The sequence below is a fragment of the Rhinatrema bivittatum genome, chromosome 8 (genome assembly GCF_901001135.1).
Source record: "Rhinatrema bivittatum chromosome 8, aRhiBiv1.1, whole genome shotgun sequence".
In the NCBI taxonomy this organism is placed as follows: domain Eukaryota; kingdom Metazoa; phylum Chordata; class Amphibia; order Gymnophiona; family Rhinatrematidae; genus Rhinatrema; species Rhinatrema bivittatum.
This window is the reverse complement of record NC_042622.1, coordinates 142,122,552-142,143,397: the sequence shown is the minus strand read 5'-3', so window position 1 is coordinate 142,143,397 and position 20,846 is coordinate 142,122,552. Positions and strand designations below refer to the sequence as shown.

The window sequence follows — 20,846 nt, the reverse complement described above, 5'->3', positions numbered from 1 at the left end:
TCCACAGGCCATTGCTGCTCAGGATCAGCCCTCTCTGAGGTGGAGTCTCTCTGAAGTCTTTGAACCAAAGTCAGGTGACTCATTCAGTTTCTGTACTCCCATCAGGCTCTCTATGGCATTTCTCCTCAGCCCCTTTCTCTGGGCTTTCCATGGCACTTGTTTCTTGGCTCCCGGCAGCATCTCCAACTGCAACAGCGCCCCTTGATTTCTCAAGAGCGCATTGCCATATTTCACTTAGCACTTGGTTCATCTCTGCAGCCATCGCCTATATTTCAGTTACTGTCTGTAGCCATTCCTCTCGCTGGGCATCTGTGGCTTCTGGGAGTGAGTTCCCTGGCCCCACTAGCCTGGTTGGCCTTTCCATCTGCCACACCTCCAGTCTCAGGTTCTCCCTCTCATCCAGCTCTTGAGAGTGGGGAACGCCCATCATGCAGAAATACATGCCTGCTCCCTTTTCCCAAGCAGTCTGGCCTCTCCCTTCCTTCACCTGTAGTGCAATATACCCACTGGCTCCAGGCCAGGTTTTCCGTAGTACTGCCCAGGCCACTGGCAGCTGCAGTCTCTATAGGGACCACACTCTGTTTCTGCACTGCTTCTTTGTAGCAATATTTTCTCTCCCTTTTTTTGTATAAAGGTTAAAAAAGGAAAAATAAACCCCTGCACGTCCAGTGCCAAATACACAGAGAACTAGCCCTAACTGCAGGTGGAGTTTGTCTCCTTAACTTGCTGAAAAAACTAAACCTGACTTCCTTCCAGACCCCATAGACAACTGTTTGAAGGCAGTTTCAGCTTTTTTTCTCTTGTGTGCTCTTCTTTGAGCCAGCAAGCTTTTAATTTTCAGTGCTCTGCTTTTCTTCAGTCCCAGCCCCCTTTCCTTAGTTCCTTAGCCAGGACTACACAAACTTTTTTTTTTTTTTACTTTACTTTTCTCTACTTTGCTTCTGTGTGCTCCCAGAGCCACACATTTTTCAACTGCTTTACTTCTGTGCTCTTGTACAGCCTTCTGAGACCACTGCTTTGCCGCCAATGTCTTGGCTGGCCAAACTCAAAACACTTTCTTTCACTTTCCCCCCCTGGAGACTTGAGTTTATTTTCTGTGCCTGACCTAACACCATACGTGAGGCTGGCTGCGTAAATCTTCACTGTCTGGAGTCAGGAAGCACACTGACTTCAGCTTTTCTTTTTGCAACTTTACATTTATTAACACTATCAGCATTTCAATACCAATGACTGCCTACCCTTGCAGTACACTTCCAATTCCTTCAAGCAAGATCAGAGATATTTACAGGTGCTGTATTCTCCTGGATACTAGAGGCCTCCTGATCCCGGCTGGGCTCACATTCTTATTCCCCTCACAGAGGGTCCCACCCACAGAGCTCTCTCCCTCCATAGGAGTTAAGGTGGATCAGGCTAAATGCCTGGTCCCACACATACAAAAAAAAAGGAAAACAGGGTCACTTCATCACACTGCCGTCATTACTATGTTACTATGTAATTAGCTGAGCGGTAAAGCTGAAATTCATTTTCTTAATGCACAAGATAGAATGCTAGTGCACTGGGAGATTAAAAAATGCGCACCAACCAGAAAATGTGCACAAAGAAAAGGCTTAGTTTACAGAAAAACATAATGTATGTGCAAAAAACATGCATTTTATGCACAAACCATGTTTTCTGTACATAAATTAGCGACTACAGGTTCCAGCGTTGGAATAGTCACTTCTTCCCATAGATTAACATTAACCCTGGAAACTTTACTTCATTTTGGACCAGGAGTTAAATTTTCCAGTCCTAAGAAAATATGAACTAAGCCAACTCACCTCCCTGCTCTGGAGAGGGAGAGTAATACCTTCATTTGCACTGGATTTCTATGTGAGGACACTAAGCAGTGTGTACAGTCCTATGCACACATTATTTGCTCACAAAACTCCTTGCTGCATCAGGAGTAAAGTTTGCACATAAAAAATGTGTTGCATAACTGCAGGTAAAACTATTCTGTGTCTGGTAGTGAGTTAGAAAATTCATGGTTAAAAGACAGGAAACAGAGAGTAGGATTAAATGGTCAATTTTCTCAGTGGAAAAGGGTAAACAGTGGAGTGCCTCAGGGATCTGTACTTGGACCGATGCTTTTCAATATATTTATAAATGATCTGGAAAGGAATACAATGAGTGAGTTAATCAAATTTACAGATGATACAAAATTATTCAGAGTAGTTAAATCTCAAGCGGATTGTGATAAATTGCAGAAGGACCTTGCGAGATTGGAAGATTGGGCATCCAAATGGCAGATAAAATTTAATGTGGGCAAGTGCAATGTGTTGCATGTAGGGAAAAATAACCCATACTGTAGTTGCACGATGTTAGGTTCCATATTAAGAGTTACCACCCAGGAAAAAGATCTAGGCATCATAGTGGATAATACATTGAAATCATTGGCTTAGTGTGCTGCGGCAGTCAAAAAAGCAAACAGAATGTTAGGAATTATTAGGAAGGGAATGGTGAATAAAATGGAAAATGTCATAATGCCTCTATATCACTCCATGGTGAGACCACACCTTGAAAACTGTGCAATTCTGGTCACCGCATCTCAAAAAAGATATAGTTGCACTGGAGAAGGTACAGAGAAGAGTGACCAAAATGACAAAGGGGATGGAACAGCTCTCCTATGAGGAAAGGCTAAAGAGGTTAGGACTGTTCAATTTGGAGAAGAGACAGCTGAGGGAGGGATATGATAGAGGTCTTTAAAATTATGAGAGGTCTAGAATGGGTAGATGTAAATTGGCTATTTGATCTTTTGGATAATAGAATGACTAGGGAGCACTCCATGAAGTTAGCATGGGGCACATTTAAAACTAATCATAGAAAATTATTTTTCACTCAACACACAATTAAGTTCTGGAATTTGTTGCCAGAGGATGTGGTTAGTGCAGTTAGTGTAGCTGGGTTTAAAAAAGGTTTGCATGGGTTCTTGGAGGAGATGTCCATTGACTGCTATTGATTGGATTGACTTGAGGAATAGCCACTGCTTTTGCTGGCAGTAGTAGCATGGGATATACTTAGTTTTTGGGTACTTGCTAGATACTTGTAGCCTGGATTGGCCACTTTTGGAAACAGGATGCTGGGCTTGATGGACCCTTCATCTGACCCAGTATGGCAATTTCTTATGTTCTTATGTCCATCTCAAGTCCTTTTATGCCAGTTCTGAAGGTTTTGATCATTTTGCCTTCAAATAACTTATTTCCTGGGTTATTCTGAATTTACTTGTTAGTATCCTGATCATAATATCATTGATGCAGTAGTCTAGTCTTGCATCTCCTCACTACCTCTCCTCTCTTATCCCTCTCTACATCCTTCCTTATGCATTCCGCTCATCAGACAAGTCACTTCTATCTGTGCCGTTCTCCTATACCGCCAATTCCTGACTCCGTGCTTTCCACCTGGCTGCATCATGTGCTTGGAATAGACTTCCTGAGCTGGTGCATCATGCTCCTTGCTCACCTCATTTAAATCCCATCTAAAAACCCATTTTTTTTTAAGACTGCTTTTAAATCCTAAGCCTGATTGACCACCCATAGCCTCCTTAACTAATTTTAACCTTTGCCTTACCATATGAAAGTCCCCAAGTCCCTTTTGCCCTGTATGTTTGTCTTGATTAGATTGTGAGCTCTACTGGGAAAGGAGTGTTGTTTGTTCAGTGCTGCATACATCCTCGTAGTGCTGTAGAAATGTTAAGTAGTGGTAGTAGTAGTAGTAAAATGTACCCCTCCCCCCATGTTTCCTTGCTCTTCTTTGTGATATGTAACTTTGTCTTCAGCTTCTGGCCTGTTTCACCAGTGTAACTTCCCTCCTCACTGTTCTGCACTGAATAATATGCACTGCATTAAAGGGGGAGCGGGAGCAGCCCCTTGGGTTGAATGGCTTTCCCATGTGGGTAAATGTGGGATTCTGTGACATGCTTGGACCAGCACTCCTCATGTTCATCAAGCCTAATGTCAATATCATCGAGCCTGCGGTCCAGCTCCGTGTGGTCCTCACGCATTTCTTGTAAAGTGACGGCAATCTCAGCTTTGAAAGATTTTATATCCTGGCGTATCTCCATAAACCAGGATTGGAGTTCGGCATGGGAGGGGGGCTCTGAGTCCAGCTTCCCCGGCTCCCCACCCTCATTCCCTGATTCCTCCGGGCCGTCCTCGACCGCCATTTTGTGCGCCTCGGGATCAACTTCTTCTCCTTTGCTGTAGGAGAATTCTTTTTTAAGTCGACCGTCTTTTTTGCTCGCCATATGCCATTTCCGCTGCCGACTACTCGCAATTTTGTGCCGATTCACATAGGTAAACGCTTAATTTCCCCACAAAAACCCTGGGTGACAGGGAGCTCCGTTTTAGTAGACCGGCATGGGGAGTGATGTCACGTCCTCCCCCGAGTGTCCATTTTTCTAACCCGCTGACCGGCGGACAGATTTAAAAAATTTTTTTTTTTAATTTTAGGTTCCTCGCTAGGATATTAAGACAAAGTTTTTTCTGCTTTTCTGTACACTTTTCCAGGTTGTTAATTTCTGAGAGTAAAATGTGCGGCACATTTTACTTTCAGTATCCCGGGTGACTAACTAATAGGCTCATCAACATGCATTTTCATGTGATGAGCGCTGTTAGGGGCGGATTTTCAGAGCCCTGCTCGCGTAAATCCGCCCAAAACCGGGCGGATTTACGCGAGCAGGGCCCTGCGCGCCGGGAAGCCTATTTTACATAGGCCTCCCGGCGCGCGCAGAGCCCCAGGACTCGCGTAAGTCCCGGGGTTCTCCGAGGGGGGCGTGTCGGGGGCGGGCCCGGTCGTCGTGGCGTTTCGGGGGCGTGTCGGCAGCGTTTTGGGGGCGGGTACGGGGGCGTGGCTCCCCACCCTCATTCCCTGATTCCTCCGGGCCGTCCTCGACCGCCATTTTGTGCGCCCTCCGTACCCGCCCCCAGGTCGCGGCCCGGCGCGCAGGAGGCCCGCTGGCGCGCGGGGATTTACGCCTCCCTCTGGGAGGCGTAAATCCCCCGACAAAGGTAAGGGGAGGGTTTAGACAGGGCCGGGCGGATGGGTTAGGTAGGGGAAGGGAGGGGAAGGTGAGGGGAGGGCAAAGGAAAGTTCCCTCCGAGGCCGCTCCGATTTCGGAGCGGCCTTGGAGGGAACGGGGGTAGGCTGCGCGGCTCGGCGCGCGCCGGCTATACAAAATCCATAGCCTTGCGCGCGCCGATCCAGGTTTTTAGCAGATACGCGCGGCTCCGCACGTATCTACTAAAATCCAGCGTACTTTTGTTTGCGCCTGGAGCGCAAACAAAAGTAGGCTATTCGCGCGCCTTTTAAAATCCGCCCCTTAGTTTTCAGGGGGTTGGCTGCGCATTTTCGACACGCTATTACCCCTTACAGTATAAGTCAGTGACAGAACTGGGGATTAGAACTGAGGCGCAGGGAGATAAACAGGTAAATTTTCATGTAACGTTAGCAAGTTTTCAGAAAGAAACTTTGCAGGTCATTACACCTGCTATTTCTGTAGATGAACTTATGCAAGCAAAATATGCACATATATTTAAAAATTCACTATACATGTGTAGCTTTCTTCCCCAACCTTGATACACCCTTGGGGAACATCTATTGTTTATGTGGCATGAAATACATGCATAGTGAAATCTGTGTAACGTTTTAGCTGTTATGTGTTGATAAAGTTTCAGGCAGGAGGCTTTACCCACATAACTGGTTACACAGGTTAAACTAGGTAAGACTTTTGAAAACCTACCACAAAGTGAGTAACCCCTAAGGTCACAGAGTGAGTCAGTGAGAGAGCGGAGGATTAGAACTGAGGCGCAGGAAAGTAAAAATGATTCACCGGAGGGTGACACAGACAGAGAGGCTAATGCAGAAACTGAATGAAACATATATAGAAACATAGAAATGACGGCAGAAGAAGACCAATCGGCCCATCCAGTCTGCCCAGCAAGCTTCACACTTCTTTCCTTTCATACTTATCTGTTTCTCTTGGCTCTTAGCAACCCTTGGTTCTATTTCCTTTTCACCCCCACCATTAATGCAGAGAGCAGTGATGGAGCTGCATCCAAGTGAAATATCAAGCTTGATTAGTTAAATTAAATTAAATTTAAATTGCAGCACAATGTTAAAACTATGTGCTGCAATTCAGTGCTGAACGCTCATTCAGTGCTGAATGCACACTTTAACTTAAGAAGAAAAGGGGGTGAGATTGCTGCCAGCAGGAGAGCTAATCTGCCATCCTCCACCACTTATCTGGATAAGAATAGACTTATCCTGCCCTGGTTAGCCTAGCTGCTGCCACTTAGCTGGATAAGTCATGGTGAACCGTGACAGGTAGCCGGATAAGTCCGTACTTATTTGGCTAAGTGGCAGTGTAGCAGTAAAGACATTTTTTTAAAGATGTACCCGCACAGCCATGCTGGAAAGTTTACTCCACCTCTGATCCAGCATTAAAAAAATGTGAGCTTAGCCAGCACACATCTCTGCATTGGGGGGGGGGGAGGGGGAGGGAATACTTAATGCCCTCATTAGCATGGAATTTCCATGTGAGAGTGTTAAGCTGACCACATGTATGAGTAAAACTCCATGCTGCATTGGCAGTAAGATTTACACTCACCAAATATACGTTCTACTGGTGGTAAAACTGTGCTTTCGACTGAACACACCTCTCTGGATCAGCCAGAGTGTCAGTGACAGAGCCAGGGTCGAACTGAAGCACAGAAAGGTAAAAGTGATTCACCCATGGGTCACACACAGAGAGTCAGTGACAGAGCTGGAGTCTAGAACTGAGGCAAGATAGAAATTCCAAAAAACGTGAGCTTTAACTGCTTGGAATTTCTCAATCTTTTTCTGAGTTAAGAAAAGAATGTGCAAGAACTGCACCAACTCTGGGAGCATGCCAAACAACTCCTCCAAGAGGCTGGGCAAAAGGCTAAGACGTTCTATGACGCTCCCCACCGAGCAGCTCTGCATCTGCATCCCAGAGATGAGTTGTGGCTCGGCACCCGCTTCATTCGCTTAAAGCTGCCTTCCAATCGATTTGTATCCAGATACATCGGACCTTTTTCAATACTTTGCCATCTATGTCCAGTCACCTACAGCCTTCAGTTGCCCTCTTCACTTAGAGTCCACAACGCTTTCCACATCTCCCTTTTAAAGCCACTCATCCTCTCGGAATTCTCGAAGAAAACACCTGAACCTCAACCTCTTACAGCAGAAGAGGACATCACTTATCAGGTCGAGGATATACTGGATGTAAGAAAACGCAGAAGGCGCTGGGAGTAGCTCATCTCATGGGAAGGATTTGGTCCCAAGGAGAATAGTTGGGAACCTGCAAGCAACATCCTCGACAAGGAGTTGATCAGACAATTCCACATTTCTCATTCTAGGAAACCAAAACCCCTGGGGAGGGGCCCTAAGAAGGGGGGTACTATTATGCCCGGCGGTCACAGACGGCTGCAACCACTAATGCTCACCTCTTTCTTTGCTGCCTTGTCATCTTTTGGTAGAATGGCGGCCTCCGCTAACCGCCGTCGACCAGCCTGGCGTTCCTGGGACGGCGTGGGCACTGCTGACCGCCAACTTGTTTCAGGAATTATCTAAGCCCGCGTGCGGGCCACCTTTGTATACGTCATGGCGGGAACCTCAGGGGCGTCCCCTCCGGATGACATCATCCATCAGTTGTACTTAAGCTGGCTGGCCCTTCTGTTTGACGAGTTAGCAAGGAGTTCCCTCGTTGCTGAATTCCGCTCCATCCTTGGACTTCCGGTTCCAGACTCTACACTTGGTGTGAGAGGCTCCGGGTACCCGCTCCTTGGGGGCCCTTCCTCGTCTCTGGCTATCCGCTCCTCGGAGGGACTCTTGCCTTGGACTTCTATCTGTCCCGCACCCTGGGACCTCTCATGGAACTACCTCCTGTGACTACCTTACTACTACTGACTTCAACTTTACCAAACCTCATTGTGGGATCCTCTTTGGTGTACCCCGTGCCTCGGGCCACTACCGCATCATCCCAGTAGGAACCACTCCCATATACCCTGCGCTGCAGGTCATTACCGCACCACCACGACAGGACCCTCATTGGGGTTCCTGCACCTCGGACTACCATTTCATTTCCACTGCTGAGACACCTATCCGGCGTACCCCGCTCTGCGGGCCACTACCGGATCTTCACCCTTGGATATACCCCTCTGCTCAGAACTATACTTATACTGCACCTCCCGCTCCGCGGGCTGTGCCTTTCTTCTCTCTTAATAAAGACTCTATTCCACAGCTGTGTCTGACACCACTGAGACCGCGCCTACCGACGGTGAGGCTCACAGGGCTCCTCCCTGTGGGCAGAGACACCTCTCACCTCGGCCCAGGGTTCACACTCTTACAAGTTATAACATGATGGCAGAAAAAGACCCAAGTGGTCCATTCAGTCTGCCCAGCAAGCTTTATTTATGTATACTTTTAATTTGTTTTTGAATTCTCTTAATTGTAGTAATTGCCACTCTGTGCAGGTTACCCCAATTACTCCTTATCTTCATTTCCATCCTTTAGCCAGTACGGATCCTCTGTGTTTATTCCAAGCTCTTCTGAATTCCATTACAGTTCTCATCTTCTATCAGGAGGGCATCCCATGCATCTACCATATTTCTTGACGTTCCTCCCAAGTCTACACCCTTGGAGCTTCATATTGTGACCCCTTAGTTCTACAGCTTTCCTTCCGCTGGAAAAGACTTGATTCCCATGCATCTTTTATTTATTTATTTATTTATAGGGTTTATATACCGGAGGTTCCTGTATAAAATACATATCACCCCGGTTTACAAGAAACAAGAACTATCGCTTCATTTAGCGGTTTACATTGAACATTGAACATATTAATTAACATTGAACATTGGACATTGAACATAAACATTGAACATATTAATTAAATTAACGAATTAGTATATATTGCTGACAGTTATAAATAATACCTAATAAATAAATAGCGTGGTTATAAGGTTCTAACATGATAGAATATAATATATATGATTATAAAGGTATAAGATAAATAAATGACTCAATTTTTTCAACTGGTCTCTTTATGAAGTTATATGCTGTGGGATGGGGAGAGAGCGAATAGTCTGAAACATGACTTTCTTCCTGCTTTTAGCTTTCTGGGAATGCTTGTTTAAACAACCAAGTCTTAAGTTTCTTTTTGAATGTAGCGTGGTCAGGTTCAAGGCGGAGGTCTGGAGGTAGCGAGTTCCATAGTGAAGGGCCCGCTGTGGAAAGCGCGCGTTTCCTCAGGGAGGATTTAGCCGGTTGGGTGATTAGTCTGTTCTGATACGCACTTCGCGTCGGTTTCATGGAGGTGTGTAGCTGAATTTGAAACGTTAAGTTGAGAGGAGCTATGTTGTGTAGTGCCTTGTGTATCATCATTATGGACTTGAATTGGATCCTGTATTTAATCGGAAGCCAGTGGAGGTGATGAAGGATTGGAGTGATGTGGTCTCTTTTTTTGGCGTTTGAGAGGATTCTTGCAGAGGCATTTAGGGCCATCTGAAGTGGTTTGGTGGTGCATGCTGGTAGGCCTAGTAGGAGGGAGTTACAGTAGTCCAGTTTGGGAAGTATGATGGCTTGAAGTACCATGCGGAAGTCTCTGTATAGCAGGAGTGGCTTTAGTTTCTTTAAGGTCTGTAGTTTAAAGAAACATTCTTTTGTTGTGTTATTAACGAATTTGTTGAGGCTGAATCCGTTGTCTAAAATGACCCCCAGGTCTTTTACTTGTTGAGAGGTGGAGTGCAAGGAAGTATCCATAAGTTGACTAGAGATAGGAGGTGTGGGAGATACATAGTTTTCTGGTGCTATAAAGAGGAGTTCGGTTTTGTTTGTGTTTAAAACCAGGTTGAGGCTGGCGAGTAGTTGGTTGATAGCTGACAGGCATGTATTCCAGTATGACATTGCTTTGTGTAGTGATTCTTCTATAGGGATGAGAATTTGAATGTCATCCGCGTATAGGAAGTGTATTAGCTTGAGGTTGGTGAGTAAGTGACAGAGTGGGAGAAGATATATATTGAAAAGAGTCGGAGAGAGCGATGATCCTTGCGGTACCCCCCTCTTGGAATCAATGGCGTGAGATTCTTTGTTATTTATCTTGACCTTGTATGATCTGTTCTCCAAAAATGATTTGAACCAGTTGAGGGCTGCTCCTGTGATGCCGATGTCATTTAGGCGTTGCAGGAGGCACTGGTGGTTTACGGTGTCAAACGCTGAGGAGAGATCCAGAGGTGCTAGGAGGCAAGGTTGGCCTTTTTCCAGATTGAAGATAATGATGTCTGATAGTGAGGCTAATAGTGATTCAGTGTTCCTGGTCTTACGAAAGCCAAATTGGTTTGGGGTGAGTATGTTGTTATCGTCCAGGAATTCTGAAAGTTGTTTGTTAACAACTTTCTCCATGATTTTGGCTATAATAGGAAGGTTTGCTATTGGTCTGAAGTTAGCTGGGTCTGAAGTGGGCAAGTTGGGTTTTTTGAGGAGCGGTTTGAGCATGGCCAGCTTAAGTTGGTTCGGGACTTGGCCTTGGGAGAGACAGCAGTTAATGATGTCAGCAATGGGTTTGGCTGTGATGTTAGTGGTCATACTCAGTATGTTTGACGGAATATGGTCTGATGGATGCGAGGATGGTTTTATCTTCTTGAGGATATTCTCTATTTCTAGTGTAGATGTAAGCTCAAAGGTGGCGAGCACTGCTAGGGTTTTGTTGGATTGTTGGGCGGTTAAATGTGATGGTTGTTGGGTGGATGAAAGTGTTGATTGTTGGATGGTTGAGTGCGATGAAGGTTGTGATTGTTTGATTGTAGGGATTGATGCTTGTTGGACTGATGAGTGTGATGAATGTTGATAGGTTGAGTGCGATGATTGGGAGCTGTGGTTGTTTACGTGATTTAGATGTGTAGATGATCCCTTGAGAGGGGCTAGGAGTGAGGTGATTTTATTGTCGAAGAAGTCTGCTAGTTCATTCGCTTTGTTGAGAGCTTGATCATCTGGGATTGTAGGTGCTGGGGGTTTGGTAAGAGTTGAGACATAGGAGAAAAGAGCTCTTGAATCAAAGATAAGGTGGTGAATTTTTTTGGAGAAATATTCTTTCTTAGTTTTGTTGATGTCATTTCTGTATGAGTTGAGGCACGATTTGTAGCTAAGGAGGGTGTTTGAAGATGGGTTTTTTCGCCATTTTTGTTCCTTGCATCTCAGCTCTTGTTTACGTTTTTTCAGCTCTGGAGTGAACCAAGGTTTCCTGTTGTCTTTGTTAGGATTGATGTGTTTGGTCGTCATGGGGCACACTTTATCTGCTACTTTTTTGGTGATGTTGGTCCAGGATGAAGTTGCTGAGTTAGCGTCGGAGAGGTCAAGGTGTGCTAGTTCCTTGGCCAGGTGTTCGCTGATTAGGTCTCCTGAGCACTGTTTCCTGACAGATATAGTTATTGAATTTGTGGGTAGCAGAGGAAGTTCTTTTATCTTTAAGATCGATGATATGAGTCGATGGTCTGTCCAGGGTACTGGGAGGCAAGTTGGTATAGTGTGGGTTGAGATTCCCTCGTTTATGAAGATAAGGTCTAATGTATGACCTGCTTTGTGTGTTGGTTCTGTCACTATTTGTCTAAAACCCATATTGCTGAGAGAGGTGAGGAGAGTTTTGCAGTTGGTGGAGTGGGGTTGTACATCTATGTGAAGGTTAAAGTCTCCCATCAGAATGGTTGGTTTTCTGGAGTTTAAGTGTTTTGCTGTAAGTTCTATTATTGTGGATGGGTCTGCTTCCAGTGTTCCGGGAGGGGCATAAATTAATCCGATCGTCAAGTGATTCGAGTTGAAAAGTGCAAATTCAATATTTGCTAGGTTGTTGGAAGTCTGCAATGCCAAGCCTAGCGTTTTTTTGGCTGCAAGGAGAAGTCCGCCTCCTCTTTTTTTAGGTCTGGGTATAGAGAGAAGATCATATGCCTGGATGGGAAGCTGATTAATAAGCGCAGTGTCGGAGGGTTTTAACCAGGTTTCTGTGATTGCACAGATGTCTGGTTTTGCATCGGATAAGAGGTCGTTGAGAATATGACTTTTTTTTTAAATGGATTGTGCGTTAACCAGAGTGAGAGAGAAGAGAGCTAGACCAAGAAATTGGGTGATGGGTGTCAGCAGGATGGGTCTGAGCCTCTGTTGACGGATGAGATGGGGGGGCGTGGGGGGTTTAGGTGCTCTCCAATTGTAGTTGTGAATGATGGGAATTGTGAGGGGGTACATGTTAGAAGATAGAGGTGACATGCTGTAGAATGCTGGGCGAATGCAGTCAAGTAGAATGCTGGGTGAATGCAGTCAAGTAGAATGTTGGGCGAATGCAGTCAGGTGGGATGCTGGGCGAATGCAGTCAGGTAGAATGCTGGGCGAATGCAGTCCGGTAGAATGCTGGGCGAATGCAGTCAAGTAGAGTGCTGGGCGAATGCAGTCAAGTAGAATGCTGGGCGAATGCAGTAGAATGCAGTCAGGTAGAATGCTAGGCGAATGCAGTCAAGTAGAATCTTGGGCGAATGCAGTGGAATCCTGGGCGAATGCAGTTAGGTAGAGTGCTGGGCGAATGCAGTCAAGTAGAATGCTGGGCGAATGCAGTAGAGTGCAGTCAGGTAGAATGCTAGGCGAATGCAGTCAGGTAGAATGCTGGGCGAATGCAGTCAAGTAGAATGCTGGGCGAATGCAGTAGAATGCAGTCAGGTAGAATGCTGGGCGAATGCAGTAGAATGCTGTAGAATGCTGGGCGCATGCAGTCAGGTAGAATGCTGGGCGAATGCAGTCAGGTAGAATGCTGGGCGAATGCAGTCAGGTAGAGTGCTGGGCGCATGCAGTCAGGTAGAATGCTGGGCGAATGCAGTCAAGTAGAATGCTGGGCGAAAGCTGTCTGTTGATAGATGTGTGCTGTGCTTGTGAAGTTTAAAGTCGGTCCGTTTGACTCGGGGAGCGCTCCAAGGGACGCGCTAAGGGGCAGGCCCCTTAGGTCGCGCTCCTTCGTGCGCGCGACGCCCGGCGCGCGACGCCGCTGTGAGTAGCTTATATGTAAAGGGCTTCAGCGAGCCTTCTGATAGGCCTGAGCCTTGCTGTGGGCGTGGTTAACTCACCGCGTGGTGTAGGAGGCTTCCCTTCACGGCGGCTAGCCTTTCCCTTCTGATATCCGGATTTAGCTGAGATTGGATTTCACGAATGCCTCACACTGCACGGCTCTCCTAAGTACAGGTGAGCGAGCTCTTGCTCCGAATGAGCGGCGCCAATCGCGCGAGCCCCGGCAGAGAAGGGGAGAGGATCTGGAGACGTCGGGCTAGGGAGCGGCGAGAAAGAGGAAGGCCGCCGCGAGTAGCTTATATTTAAAGGGCTTCAGCGAGCCTTCTGATAGGCCTGAGCCTTGCTGTGGGCGCGGTTAACTCACCGCGTGGTGTAGGAGGCTTCCCTTCACGGCGGCTAGCCTTTCCCTTCTGATATCCGGATTTAGCTGAGATTGGATTTCACGAATGCCTCACACTGCACGGCTCTCCTAAGTACAGGTGAGCGAGCTCTTGCCCCGAATGGGCGGCGCCGATCGCGCGAGCCCCGGCAGAGAAGGGGAGAGGATCTGGAGACGTCGGGCTAGGGAGCGGCGAGAAAGAGGAAGGCCGCCGCGAGTAGCTTATATTTAAAGGGCTTCAGCGAGCCTTCTGATAGGCCTGAGCCTTGCTGTGGGCGCGGTTAACTCACCGCGTGGTGTAGGAGGCTTCCCTTCACGGCGGCTAGCCTTTCCCTTCTGATATCCGGATTTAGCTGAGATTGGATTTCACGAATGCCTCACACTGCACGGCTCTCCTAAGTACAGGTGAGCGAGCTCTTGCCCCGAATGGGTGGCGCCGATCGCGCGAGCCCCGGCAGAGAAGGGGATGTATACTTTTATGTATACTTTTAATTTGTTTTTGAATTCTCTTAATTGTAGTAATTGCCACTCTGTGCAGGTTACCCCAATTACTCCTTATCTTCATTTCCATCCTTTAGCCAGTACGGATCCTCTGTGTTTATTCCAAGCTCTTCTGAATTCCATTACAGTTCTCATCTTCTATCAGGAGGGCATCCCATGCATCTACCATATTTCTTGACGTTCCTCCCAAGTCTACACCCTTGGAGCTTCATATTGTGACCCCTTAGTTCTGCAGCTTTCCTTCCGCTGGAAAAGACTTGATTCCCATGCATCTTTTATATCCTTCAAGTATTTAAATGTCTGTATCATATCCACCTCATCTCTTCTCTCCTTCAGGTAAGGGACTGGCTTGTTTGGGAGGTCAAAAGCTGGAGTCTGGCTGGGGGAGAGGTGGTCCAAGGCTGGTATCAGGCTTGGGGGAGTTCTGGCTGGGAGGGTTGTCTGAGATTGGAATCAGGCTGGGGAGCAGGGTATGAAGCAGGATGTTGGGGGAATCTGAGGTTGGAGTATGGCTGGGGAGGAAGAGATCCGTAGCTGGAGGTTGTGGAAATCTGAGGCTAGAGTCAGATTAGGAGGGCAGGGTTTGAGGCTAAGGGGTCATCCAAAGCTGGAGACTGAAGGAGTCTGAGGCTGGAGGCTGGCTAGTGTTGGTTGAGGTTCACTGGCTGTGGAAGGAGGTCGGGGCTGGAGGCTGGCTGGCTTGCACAAGGGAAAGAGGAATCACAGGATATTTATTTATTTATTTATTTGCTTTTATATACCGACATTCGTTGGCGTACATCACTTTGTGATAATGATGCTGGGCTGGGGGAAGTAAATACCACAAAGGGAAGCCAAGAAATGTTATGTTGGGATCACCAAGCCTCTGTTCTCTTGTGGTTGATGGAAGTGGGTGTTACGTAACAAAACATCCCTCACTCTCCGCAAGAATAATGATAGGAGCTTGACAGTTCCAACATAACAGCCCTTAGTCTCCACATAGAAGGAAATATATTTTTGTTTCTAGCTTTTCAGGTTTGTACTATATACAGAATCTGGTTTCTTGGGGTTTCCATTTCAGTTTTTGTCTGCAAGTTTGTAGTTTGTGGTGAACTGTTTTGTATTTGGTGAAAGTCTTTCTGTGTTCTGCAAGTGTGGCTGAGCTAAGGCATTCTGCTAGCATGTAGGGATCTTTAACAGTCGTTCATTGTGCTTGCCCAACAAGAACATAAGAAGAACATAAGAAATTGCCATGCTGGGTCAGACCAAGGATCCATCAAGCCCAGCATCCTGTTTCCAACAGAGGCCAAAACCAGGCCACAAGAACCTGGCAATTACCCAAACACTAAGAAGAACCCATGCTACTGATGCAATTAATAGCAGTGGCTATTCCCTAAGTATAATTGATTAATAGCCATTAATGGACTTCTCCTCCAAGAACTTATGCAAACCTTTTTTGAACCCAGCTACACTAACTGCATTAACATCCTATGGCAACAAATTCCAGAGCTTTATTGTGCATTGAGTGAAAAAGAATTTTCTCCAATTAGTCTTAAATGTGCTACTTGCTAACTTCATGGAATGCCCCCTAGTCCTTCTATTATTCGAAAGTGTAAATAACCGAGTCACATCTAATCGTTCAAGATCTCTCATGATCTTAAAGACCTCTATCATATCCCTCCTCAGCCATCTCTTCTCCAAGCTGAACAGCCCTAACCTCTTCAGCCTTTCCTCAAAGGGGAGCTGTTCCATCCCCTTTATCATTTTGGTTGCCCTTCTCTGTACCTTCTCCATCGCAACTATATCTTTTTTGAGATGCGGCAATCAGAATTGTACACAGTATTCAAAGTGCGGTCTCACCATGGAGCGATATAGAAGCATTATGGCATTTTCCGTTTTATTAACCATTCCCTTTCTATTAATTTATTTATTTTATTTATTTAACATTTTTTATATACCGACAGTCGTTGTGAACATCCCATCAGTTTACATATAACATAACGTAGGAAGAGGCTTTACAATGAAACAACATTCTGTTTGCTTTTTTGACTGCTGCAGCACACTGAGCCGACGATTTTAAAGTATTATCCACTATGATGCCTAGATCTTTTTCCTGGGTGGTAGCTCCTAATATGGAACCTAACATTGTGTAACTACAGCAAGGGTTATTTTTCCCTATATGCAACACCTTGCACTTGTCCACATTAAATTTCATCTGCCATTTGGATGCCCAATCTTCCAGGCTTGCAAGGTTCTCCTGTAATGTATCACAGTCCGCTTGTGATTTAACTACGCTGAATAATTTTGTGTCATCTGCAAATTTGATAACCTCACTTGTCGTATCCTTTTCCAGATCATTTATATATATATTGAAAAGCACCGGTCCAAGTACAGATCCCTGAGGCACTCCACTGTTTACCCTTTTCCACTGAGAAAATTGACCATTTAATCCTACTCTCTGTTTCCTGTCTTTTAACCAGTTTGTAATCCACGAAAGGACATCGCCTCCTATCCCATGACTTTTTAGTTTTCGTAGAGGCCTCTCATGAGGGACTTTGTCAAACGCCATCTGAAAATCCAAATACACTTCCCTTGGGTAAATCCATGTTGACTGTGTTCCATTAAACCATGTCTTTCTATATGCTCTACGATTTTGGTCTTGAGAATAGTTTCCACTATTTTTCCCGGCACTGAAATCAGGCTCATTGGTCTATAGTTACCCAGATCACTCCTGGAGCCTTTTTTAAATATTGGGGTTACATTGGCCACTCTCCAGTCTTCAGGTGCAATGGATGATTTTAATGATAGGTTACAAATTTTAACTAATAGATCAGAAATTTCATTATTGAGTTCCTTCAGTACCCTAGGATGCATACCATCCGGTCCAGGTGATTTGCTACTTTTTAGTTTGTCAATCTGGCCTACCACATCTTCCAGATTCACAGTGATTTCGTTCAGTTCGTCTGACTCATCGCCCCTGAAAACCATCTCTGGAACTGGTATCTCCCCAACATTCTCATTAGTAAACACGGAAGCAAAGAATTAATTTAGTCTTTCTGCAATGGCCTCATCTTCCCTAAGAGCCAGTCATCTAATGGTCCAACCGACTCCCTCACAGGTTTCTTGCTTCGGATATATTTTAAAAAGTTTTTATTATGAGTTTTTGCCTCTATGGCCAACTTCATTTCAAATTCTATCTTCATCTGTCTTATCAATGTTTTACACTTAACTTGACAATGCTTATGCTTTATCCTATTTTCTTCAGATAGATCCTTCTTCCAATTTTTTAAGTATTAGTGTTCTAGGGTCCGGTGAAATATTTTCATAGGCAGGGTTGCTGTTGTTGAAGTCCTGTAAGTTAGTGTTGCTATGGTATGGCAGGTTTGCTGCCCATGTGCTGATTGTTTTTCTTTTTCTTTTTACAGGATTTTCTATTTCACAATGTGCCTGATAATGAAGAGGATTAGAGTTTCTGTTACTTAGATGACACTAGAATTTGTTTGCATGGTGAATTGTAAAGGAAAATATCCTGCTCTGCTCCCTTTGTTAGAGGAGTGTGTGTATGTTGGAGGGGGAGCAGATCTGTGAACACAAAGTATATATTTACAGAATTGGAGACACAGGATTTATATTACGTACATATTAAGTACATATATACATACATATATACATATTAAGTACATATATACATATACCTACTGTCCACCCTTAATCTGGTTTTGAATACCAACAAGACGGAGATTCTTATCATCTCGAGAGAGGACACCACCTCCAACCCCTCTCTATCACAAGCAGCCAACTTATCCTTTAAACACTCTCCTTTCGTCAGAGTCTTAGGCGTCACTCTGGACAACCAGTTCAACCTCAAGAAGTTCGTGAACAACACCACCAAGGAGTGCTTCTTCAAACTCCAAGTCCTCAGAAACCTTAAACCGCTTCTTCACTTCCATGATTTTCACTTCAATCACTAATTCTGTCGAAACTAGATTATTGCAATTCTCTACTACTTGGCCTACCAGCCAACTCCCTAAAACCCCTTCAGATGGTTCAAAACTCCACTGCCAGACTTCTCACCAACACCAAGAAAAGGGATCACATTACCCCTACTCTTCAGAACCTACACTGGCTGCCCATCAAATACAGGATCCTCTCCAAGGTACTCACCATCATTCATAAAGCTATCCACGACCTCACTACCCTTCACACATCCACTCAACTAAAACCGCACACCTCCTCCAGACCTATCAGGAGTGCCTATAAAGACACTTTGTATGTCCCCGAAGCCAAAACCTCCCTTAGTAAACGCGCCATATCGACAGCAGGACCTCATCATTGGAATGCACTACCTCCTGACCTCAGACAAGAACCCTGTCATGCCACTTTCAAAAAGAGACTGAAAACATGGCTGTTTAGCCAAACCTTTATGGACACCTAATTTCTCGCTCCTGTATCTGCACCCTCCCAATTAATATTCACATTCGTACTCCTTAGCCCACCTATCAATTTCTTCTCTTTGCTCTAACTACCATCTCTGCTGTTTCAGAGATGATACTTGAGGTCTGCTTTGCATTTCTATTATAGTTCATTATATCTTATGATATATCAAGAAGAGTTATATTTTTATTTATTATGTTTTATTTTACATTATGTTTTAAATAGTTTTGGACCGTTTTCTTTGTTATCTGTAACCTATGTTCCTTGTACCGCCTCCGAGCGATTGTTAACGTTACACTGTAAACCGATATGATTTGTATATTTTACAGGAATGTCGGTATAGAAAAATAAATAAATAAATAAATAAATTAAGTACATATTAAGTACAATGACAAGAATGAACTTCACTCTTGAGCCAGGGTACAGTGCATTAGGTATGACCTCAATCTGTCAGATTTATTGCTAGTGCTCTCCTTAATACTCGCATTGTGCCAAACAGCTTCTTTCTGAACCATGTACAGTGTAATATATACAGGCAACATATCAAGGTGAGCTTGGATGTTCTTTTTAAACAGGCAAGTGGTACCCAAACAACTAGGACTGTTTCAGTATGTTTAGGCCACATTTTCTTGAGCCCTGTTCCACCAAATTTAAAAAGAAACTAAAGACCTGGCTCTTTAAGCAGACCTACCCTGACTGGTCACTGACCTGTTCTCACCTATGCTACCCCCTGATCTGATCCTGCATAATTTCGTTGCCAGCTCTTGTACATAGTTCATCACTACTGCTTGTTAGTTATTGCTTGTTATTGCACTTAATTGTTATTTTGCACTACCTTCTGCTCCTTCTCTGGCTCTTTCCATGCCTCCCTGTGCACTGCCTCCCCTGTTCCCGTCTTATGTACTTTCTAACTGCCAGTTCGGATGTAAACCAGTATGATGCTTGCAACCTAATAGTGTTAAATAAATAAAGTGTTAAATAAATCTTTTAGTAGTTGATGATCTTTTCTGTCCCCGTACATAGTACACAATAGTCTCCAAACACTGACACTTCTATTAGTTATGCTGTTTTGTCATTTTCTCCTTTACCATTATGTCTGGGTGTCTAGCATCGAGCATTTTATTGGTTGTTCTAGGAATGAATAATTATTCTCTGTGATTTTGCAAAAAATGTATGTAAGAAAGAATGACATTAACTGTAAACGTAAAGTAAGAAATTGGCAGTGAGAATGGGGGCAGGAATAGGGATGGAGTTGAGAGTGGTGCTTAGTTGCCCCTCCCCCCCAACCAAAAAAGGTGTTCTGCTGTACCTTGGACCTGCCTTCAAGGTGATGTATAATCTTCTTGGACTGAGAATGCTTCTACAAGGCTGTATGTCCAGGCGGGTAGGGGTAGGACTGCTTTGTTTTAGTTTAGTTTATTTAATCTTGATATACTGCCTTTTCATAAAAAACAAAGCCATTGTTATTGATGATTTGATCATTAGCATGTAGGTAGCTGGGTGGCTGTGAGGACTGCTTAGTAACTTGCCTGCCTGGTACAAAGGTAGCAGACTTCACACATCACCTGGATTTATTAACTGCTTGTTTATTAACGGTTAAATATCATACACTATTTGCTTACTTCAATTAATTTATGCAATGTAAAAACTTGCTTACTTAGATTTGTTCTATGTAAAAACTTCTTTTTTTATGTTCTATGTTCTATGTAAACCGCTATATTTTAGCGATAGTTACTGTTCTTTGTAAACCGGGGTGATATGTATACTATACAGGAACCTCCGGTATATAAATTATTTAAATAAATAAATAAATAAATAAGATTTTAGAGAGTGCTGGGTTTGATCGAGCTGTCATAATACATGTGGGTACTAATGTCATAGGGAGGTTCTGGAGGTTAAATTTAGGCTTCAGGGTAGTAAAATATATTAACATCCAGACCCTCCACATACAGGGTCCCAGGCTGAGCTCCAGAGCCTCAATGCATGGATGAGACAGTGTTGCAGGGAAGAGGGCTTTAGGTGCATTTTAGGAACCAGGAAACCTTGTAGGAAGAGGAAAACCTATTCTGGTGGGATAATCTCCACCTTATCCCAAATGGAACCCACCTGTTAGAGCTAACAATTAAAAAGGAGAGACAGCAGCTTGGGGGAAAGCTGAGAGTTGCTCAGGGGCACATAGTTTGGAGCAGCATATCCACAAAGGATACCATTAAAAAAAAAGAGAAAATTAGATTGTCCTGATGACGAGGATGTGGAAAATGTTGATTCCAAAGTATCTGAATCAACTGCTAGTAAGTGGGTTATGAAAAAGAATGAAAAGAGTACATTTAGATGTGTAACCCCTGTGATGGTTGAACCTGGATATTAGTTCCAGAGGCCATAGCTCAGATTTATATTTTAAATGGAACACTGTTATGTTAAAATGATGTAATACCAGGGTTTCCTGCATGGGGGGAAAGTA

The 20,846-nt window shown here is 44.6% G+C and overlaps 1 long non-coding RNA gene across 1 annotated transcript in view; it reads left to right on the top strand.

Annotated features, from left to right (window-relative positions):
* LOC115097901 overlaps positions 1-20,078 on the top strand; it is a 28,957-nt gene extending 8,879 nt beyond the window's left edge. The window contains exon 3 of the long non-coding RNA XR_003858358.1: positions 17,377-20,078. This is a non-coding gene — a long non-coding RNA (uncharacterized LOC115097901). The remainder of the gene's footprint in view (positions 1-17,376) is intronic.
* Positions 20,079-20,846: the final 768 nt, after the last annotated feature.